The 8453-nt window shown below is 37.3% G+C and overlaps 1 pseudogene; it reads left to right on the top strand.

Moving 5' to 3' along the window:
* The first annotated feature begins 402 nt into the window (after positions 1 to 402).
* LOC125850424 (splicing factor U2af small subunit A-like) lies at positions 403 to 1258 on the top strand (annotated as a pseudogene).
* Positions 1259 to 8453: the final 7195 nt, after the last annotated feature.

Here is an 8453-nt window from a genome sequence, read left to right as displayed (position 1 = left end):
TCATATTTAGTAAATGTTTGTACTAACGCATACTCTTTCCTACATTTCTTATCCAAATGTAGGGTCCGGTGGTATCGACTCTCATCCCCGTGTCTAGGATCTTAGTAGCGCAAAACTTGAAGGTTGGTGAGCCCTTATTGTATTCGAGGATATGGCTACCATTTCACTTATGTTTGTTTATTTTATGTTTTAAACACTATTTTATGGGCTGTGTCCCAAGATATTCATGTTTTAGATGGTTTGAGACAAAGTGTAATAGAGTTCCGCTTTTGATATGAACATTGATGTTAGTTGAAAAATGTTTTAAATTTCCGCTCATTTCCATTATCTTATGTTATGAAAGCTAAGTGGCTTATATGCGGCCTCTTGGGGTCTTGTATGCCATGTTACGTCTAATGGGTACCCCTGGATCGTGACAATCATGGCGATCGATGTTTGAGGCTCCACACGAAACTCACTATTAGTACTATTATTTTCCTCTCAAATATATATCAAAGACTTGATTCAATTACCACTGGTTTGATTCTCAAAGCAATCCCATCGATCCTCGCAAAATCTAGAAACATTTTGAGGATTTTTATGATGACATGTTTGAAGAACTGAACAAGTATGGAGAGATTGAGAGCCTGAATATTTTTTACAATCTGGTAACATGGTTGGTAATGTTTATGTTTAGTTTTGAGTGGAAAAGTAGGCTGCAAATGCATTAAAGAATCTTACTGGGAGTTCTATGCAGGAAGCCTCATCATTGCTAATTTCTCTCCTGTGACTGATTTTCGTAGCCACGAGTAGACAATATGAGGAAAATGTCTTCAATCATGGTGGATATTTCAACTTTATTCACCTTAAAAAGATCAGTAGGGAATTGCGACATCAGTTGTTTAGAAGGTATAGGAGATGGCATAGCAGAAGCATGAGCCAAAGACCCTTGAGGCATCACAACTATGAAGACCGCTCCCACAAGATTCATAATAGAAAGCATGATGAAAGAGATCAGTATTATGAGATTCGGAGCAGGATGAATAGAAGTACAATGCTTGACCACAGGAGGGGTAGAAGTAGGAGTCTCGGTGGAAGGAGAGACCAAATTCTAGTTAGGGATGGCAGTGAAGAGACGTGTGCAAGAATAGGGCACTGGAACTGGGAAAAAGAACAGGAAGAACTTGATAACAAGGCTAATGCAGACATTAATTACAAAAATGAAACCAATGAGAATGGATCTGCTCCAAACCAAGATCGGTATTATAATCAACAATGACAATGAAGTGCATATGGATAATAAATGAATATATCGTGTTGGTTGTGGAGCCAAGTCAGAGGATATATACCAACAGGTTTGATTTCACGGGCATTTGCAGGGACAAGAGTTGAATGACCGATCTGTATCTAGAGACAACAATGTTCAAATTCTTATTCCTTTAGTCTATTTTTAGCTTAATGCAATTTCGGAACTGGGAACTGCTAGTTTTGCATCCTACGGACTACTGTTTGCTATTATCTATGGCGGTAAACTTATATGAGACCTATTTAATGTTGTGAATGCTTATGTAACTTCTATAGAAGAGAATCTTGATGATATCATTTAGGTATTTCTTCTTTTACTTGAAATAAAAAAGACAAAGCATTCACAACGATCCGAATGATAAAATTATGCTTGTGTATGTTCCACAACTTTATCTAGAAATTGTGATATGAGGATAATAATTCAAGTAAACTGAGTCCTACTGATGAATGTCTTAATCTGATGGTAAATATCTACAGAACCTATCTGATGGTAAATATCTACAACCTCAGCCGTAGAGACCAATGAAAAAGAAGCTAGTCCGACAAGAATAGCAATGTAAACCAAAGGGAAAGGCAAATTGGTTGTATAGTCAAGAAAAAGAGCATTTAACAAAGACCTAGCAGAGGGTGAGAATAATGTAGAGAGACTATTGAGGCAGAACTATCATCTAAGGAATTAAAAGCCTTCTTATAATAGAATAAAGTCGGGTATATTGTTACTTATTTGGCAAGCAGAAAAATAGTTGTTATTCAGTTGAAATAAGTGATATTGTAGGTGGGACATCTGATTGTTGAGAAGCAAAGAATTCTTTCATGTTCATTATTTATTTCATCTCAATTTCTCAGGTAGACAAGTGATCATTCAAGGATTTGTTTTCCTCATTCAAGAATTTGATTTCTTCATTCAAGAATTTGTTATCATCTCGAGTTGAACAGAACGCGGACAATAGTTCAGCCTTTGAAGAAGTTCCTCCTTTCAAATCTTTCCCCTTTACTTCACCTCCAAAGCAAAATATATGACTACGAGTTTGTGGTCCACAACATTTTTCAACAATCTGTATACTAGATAAAGATCATAAAGATGGATCTTCTAGAATTATTTCCTCAAGTTGAGCCTACCAAAATATATAAAAGGACGTTTTCTACCAAAACACATTACAATTTTAAGCTATTAACTTTTTCATTTTATCAAACGTACATATTTTTTTAATCTCTTCAGGTTCAACAAGCTTGTTATCTTTCTTACGAGTCTCAAAGAAAATAGTCGCCAAATCTGGTGGATTGTCATCTTTCCCACCCTTTACATCAAATTCAGACACGTAAAATAACACGAACCTCGTAAATACTCCATCAAGGAAAATAGTTTTGAACAATACCCTTTGATAAATAATCTCTCGAATAGGTTTGCTACCAGTATGATGAAGCATCTTCAACTTAGATCGGTTTGTTGCATTCCTGATGCTTCTTGCTTGTATTTTTGAAATGATAGCTTAATTAGAATAATTATAACAAAATTATTAAAACATAAGGTATCTCATGAACAATCTTCACGGTTGTTGCATAGTAATAAACTTAAGTAGTATACATACCTAAAAACTTTCAGAAGTAAAATGTTTCTTTACTAACCATTCCCATTCTTTTTTCTGTACTCCCCTTGGGATATTCTTAAGATACTGTTGAATGGGATTATCCTTCACATATTTTGCATGTTAGTGTCCTTTCCATTTGTTCCATAACTCATTCATCCATCCCAAGATATCATCACGACGATCATTCATGTCATCAGCCTCAAATTTGTGCTACAAAAATTGGGACATGAGTGGAGTTATTACTGAGGGAGAAGAATCAAGAAAGGACAACAAAATGAAAAAGATATGTGCTTCTAGTACAATAAGCAGAGGTTCTACAGTAAATAAGATAACAAGACTAGGAAATTTTGTTAGATGTAGTTCTTTTACTATCCTCATTCATTTAGGATGTTAACTATGTAAGATTAAGGATTACTTTTGTCGCTTTTTAGAACACTTATCATTTAACTTTTAAGCAATAAACAGAGCAAAACAGAGAAAGCAATACAAGTAGCGAAGAAATTGCAAAACTCAAAGAAAAAAATAGGAAAGATTATATTGACAAATAGAAAAACACAAAATAGGGGAAATTGCAAAACAGAGCTTTTTCTCGCTCTTAGTGAAGTCTCGCTTCTCACTTCAGGGACTGAAGCGCTCACTTTTTTAACATAACTTCGCTTCATTTCAAAAAAGCGATACAAATTTTCTTCTCTTTGCTTCTCGCTTTAAGAGACGAAGTGCTCGCTTTTAATCACACTGGACCATTGTAGTTCTGGATCATGGTATACAGATCAACGTGAACAAAGAGAGAAACATTACAACATATTCTTGTCGTAGTAGAACAAGAACACATTTGTTGGACCAATATTATAGGTTGATCCTTGTCACCTTGAAAATATTAAGAGACAGAGGTACCCATGACACTTTTCTATTCGATATCTCGAGTAAATAAGATTTCAATAACAAATGAAAATGATGTGAAACTTTTGTTAATGAAAGATTTGAATGGAGTATAAATTGTTTACCTCAACAGCTTCCCACATGTGACTTACTTTGGGGCTATGTTTATATAGATTTAGTGTCCTCAAATGCTTAATTTGTGCCATTAACTGATGCTAAAGCCTTGATTTTAAGGTATATGGATTGAGGAGCAAAGCAAGGACACTAACAGACAAAAAGGAACAAAATAAACTAAAGAAGTGAAGAAAGGCAAGCATGAGGATCTCCAAGAGCATTTGGCGTGTCACTGAGTGGCTACTTTGACCGCCTAAAGTTCCAGTGTACAGCCCTGATGGAAGAAACCAAGTTGGTGATAGAAAAGGAAAAGTCGACGAATCGCCGAGAAGTTCCGTGATGCAAATAGAGATCTCCCAAAGTTACAAGACTTGAGGATGCTGAGAGCCATGGCAGAAAGGGGATAGAAGAGAGCATTGGGCGGTTCGCCAAGTGGTTCGACAAACCCGACTTACTTCGCCTAATGGCCCTTTGTGGATTATTTTTGGTACCTATAAATTATATTTTGAATAGTTAATTTTGTATGCTAATTTATGCTGACTTAGGCTGATTAGTCTAGAAAATTTTTCTCTAGAGTTTTTGATATTTCTTAGTAGACTTGAAGACATTTAGAGACTCAATTGGGAGATGTTACAAGTGGGTTTCGAATTTTCTGTAAATTGAAGCTTTGTAAAGGCTTAATTACTCTTACCGAGTTGATGGATAATCGATTTGGTAACCGTTTTTACTCTTTTATGGAGTATGGCTAAAACCCCAATTCTTGGGGTGTGATCATGTGATTATGGGTTGAATTAGTTTATGAGTATTGTTAATTACTAGTTTAAATGCTAAATTAAAGTGAGTTTAATCATTAATTGTGGTTCAATTTATGAATTGTAGTTGCAAATGCATTCTAATTTTGTGTTCTTTGCTTGCTCTAGAGAGAGAGGTTTTAGAACTAAGATTATTGATTAATGATTTGTAGGTATTGGGTTGAGCTGGGTTCATTTCGAGGGAGTGAATCCTAAACCCAATCCTACTCATCTAGTTTGAGAGAGTGGATGAATTAAGGTATAGGTTGTTCTTCATTGATATGCTTATTGATATTCGAAAGAAACCACCTGATTCAGGATACTTGTTTGAGAGAAAGCTATGTCCCTTATAGTCTAGCCTACTCAATGAAATTTAGCTATTTACTAGTAGTTTCAGTTACCCATATATCAAAATTTGCCTATAATTGATCACATCCCAAGAATTCCTCTCCTTATTGTTATTTCAAAATTGTTTGTCACTGCGTAGTAATTTATAATTGCAAGCCAAAACCCATCATCTGACATTCGTGTCACCCCTTTTTACTTGTTTCATTTCGTTTTCAATAATTTATATTCATATGGCTGATTAGACCACGTTTACACTTCCTAATTGAATTTTAACACGTACCGCTTCCTGTGGAATTTGACCCCAACTCAATTGTTGGGTATTATACTGACTAATGATCGATCATTTGCACTTAAATTTGGAGTGTTCTTGACACGTTAATCAAAATGGTGCCTCTACTGGGGAGTGGTGTTGTTTAAAATTCTTTTGGTGAAGTTGAATTGTGATCTTTTTAGTTATAGTAGAATCTACTTATTTTAGTTTTGGTTTTGTATTGCTAGTGTTAAATAGAGGAGGAGTTGAGCATTAACAGAAGTAATGATAGCTAAGTGGGCCACTAAGATGATGTTGGAAACCTCAATGATGTAAATGACCCTAATGCTAATGACCCAATTCCATTGCGTGGTGTTGGGGAAATACGTCTACCTCCGGCTGAAGGAAATGTTGTTTTCACATCACTAGCACAATGCTTCAGCTCCTACAACTGAAGGGCTTGTTTGGGGGGCTGGCTCATGAGGATCTCCATGAGCATATTCGAAACATTGTGGACGTTTGTGGTCCATTCTCATTAAAGAGCATATCGCAAGAATCAGAGTTAGCGTCTTAAAGAAAGTAAGTGTTTGCTGCTCCTGCTCTTATAGTTAGATAACGTACTAAAAGCATACCTTATCCCAGGGGAATGAGTACACTGCTTTCGCACTCGAACTCTCCTACTGTGTGCTGTGTGTGCTTTCAAGCAATAAGACTGCTTACTAAATGAACCCAGGTTGTTCCCATTTTCTCTGATAGGCGAGGCAAGTAAGTGGTTGGCTAAGTTCCCAAGAGACTCCATCACTTCTTGGGACAAGCTTACTACTGCATTCCAAGTGCTACTATTTCCCCCATCATAGATGATGACTCTTAGGGATAGTATCCAAGGTTTCAAACGCCTGGAAGGTAAGCCAATCCATGAGACGTGGCTGAGGTTTAAGAAGTTGGTGCTGCAATGCCCAACTCATGGATTGCCCAATAATGTGATGTAGTAATATTTCTATAGGAGCCTTGACTCGGTGAACAAAGGAGTTGTTGATCAACTTGTTCTCGGTGGTACAATGTAACAACTTATGAAGTAGCGTCTCAACTCCTTGAATGCATGACCAAGATCAATAGGGCATGGTACACTCGTGAGGACCAAGTCACTCCTCTAAATTGTAGAATAACAAAAGAACATATCAAAAAGGATCAAGGGAGAGACCAAAACATGGCCAAAATGATGACCCAGTTGGATATCTTGTCTAAAAATGTCATGAGTACTGGTACAAAGAGTGTTAATGTTGTGGGTGTTGGTGGAGTAAACCTCAATGGGGCACAATTTGAAGTAATGTACAATGAGGAAGTGAACTTCCTAGCCAATCAAGGAGGATTTTATCGTGCAAACTACCCAAGATCGGGTGGAAATCAAGGTTGTAATAGAGATGAGGGTTGGAGAAACCGTGACAGAGATTGGCCTGATCACAATGCCACTTGGAAGGAAAGAGAGGGGGAGAAGGATAGGTATGTTCCTCCCTATGAGCGTCAAATCCCAAGAAATCTGAGGGTGGCTGATTAACTTTTCAAAGAAACTTCATCCAATTCTAAGGATCAACGATCGTTAGTCAGTATATAATCCAACCAAATGAGTTGGGGTCGATCCCACAGATTGTAGCTTTCTTTTGAATTCAAATATGAAAGTATGACGGTGACCTTTGCAGCTGAACAAACGCAACACTTAAGAGTCTAGAAGTCAATTTCTAGGATGTTGTTACCAACCCACTTCAACAATCAACAAGGAACAATCAAATAACAAGATAACACATGGGGGATTGACTAACCAACTGCCGATTTCAACTTAACGGGTGTACATCATTACCAACAATGTTAATTCGTCGTGGGTAGAATGGACTATAATTAAAGCAATTTTCTCTCGAACAATTACCTTATTTTCGCTGAATTCTCTCAAACCTCAACACTATCCATAAGACGACCATCCCACTTTCTCATCAAACCTACTCTTTTAAGCTAGATACAAAGGTTGAATCTCGAGTTTCACTTTCTCCAGGTGAAACCGTCATGACCCACTACTAGGGATGCCAAATTACTGTGTTGGCTCTGTACTTCTCTCTCGAGCAAGTACAAAACTCTATACTATATTACACTAAACATGCAATAATGAAGTTAAACTACAGCAATAATTCAGACCCACTTCAAATTAACACCAAAATTCACTAATTGACAACACCCATTTAGTCAAATGCAACAATTGGTCACATTGTCAAACCCCCAAGGTTAGGATTTTAGCCAATCATAGTAAAGAGATGAAATTCAATACCTTCCACGTTTTCCATAGCTGGGTAAATGAAATTCAAAAGTTAAAATTGGCTAATATCTTCTCTATTACAAAACCCAAATGAAAAACCTTGCTAAAATCACTTGAAATTAAAATGGTAGTGTTGTTGCCCTTTATCTCTTGTTCCTCATGTTTTCTGAATGCCTTCTCTCTCTTGCAAAAATCAATTTATACAAGTATGATGTGTGGTTTTTTGGGACTAGTCGGAAAGAAAAGTCGGGCTTCGCCAATTGTTCGGCGACTGGCCGATCGTCCTTCGTCTAGCCTTCATTCCTCACGTCTTATTAGTCCAACCACTGTAATTTTAGGCGAGCAATATCGGGATCACCGTCTCATTCCGCGATGCACCTTTTTGCCTTTTAGCTCACCCATCTGCACTTATTTGGATCTCCATCAGTACCTTTGGCGATGAGGTCATCCTTCACCGATGTGATCAGCGACGCGCCGAATGGAAGTGTTGCTTGCTGATGTTACTCCTAATCGAATGTCAAAGTTCTGTAAATTTAGGCGATAGAGGAGCAACTTGGTGATTCGCCGAGTGATCTCGATGATCATCAGGCTTGTTTTTCCTCTTCTCTTTTCCAGCTTGTGTTGTCGTTGTTGCCCGTTTCTATCCTAGCTTTGTTCCTCAATCTATATATCTGAAAATCAAGGGTTTTACATCAGTTATTGGCATAAATTGAGCATTTGAGGACACTAATTCTATACAAACAAAGCCCTAAATGAGTCCAAACCTCGGACTGGTCAGTTTTTGTACGGAAGACATGATCTCACACATTCTCAACAAGGTTGAAGGGTCCGACAAAGTGTTGAAAGAAATGAAAGAGGATGTATCGACTCTCAATCAAACGGTGACCTCTCACTCA

This window comes from Solanum stenotomum, chromosome 1, assembly GCF_019186545.1.
Source record: "Solanum stenotomum isolate F172 chromosome 1, ASM1918654v1, whole genome shotgun sequence".
Classification (NCBI taxonomy): Eukaryota; Viridiplantae; Streptophyta; class Magnoliopsida; order Solanales; family Solanaceae; genus Solanum; species Solanum stenotomum.
Note: the sequence above shows the minus strand (reverse complement) of the source record. Positions and strands in the feature narration are given on the sequence as shown.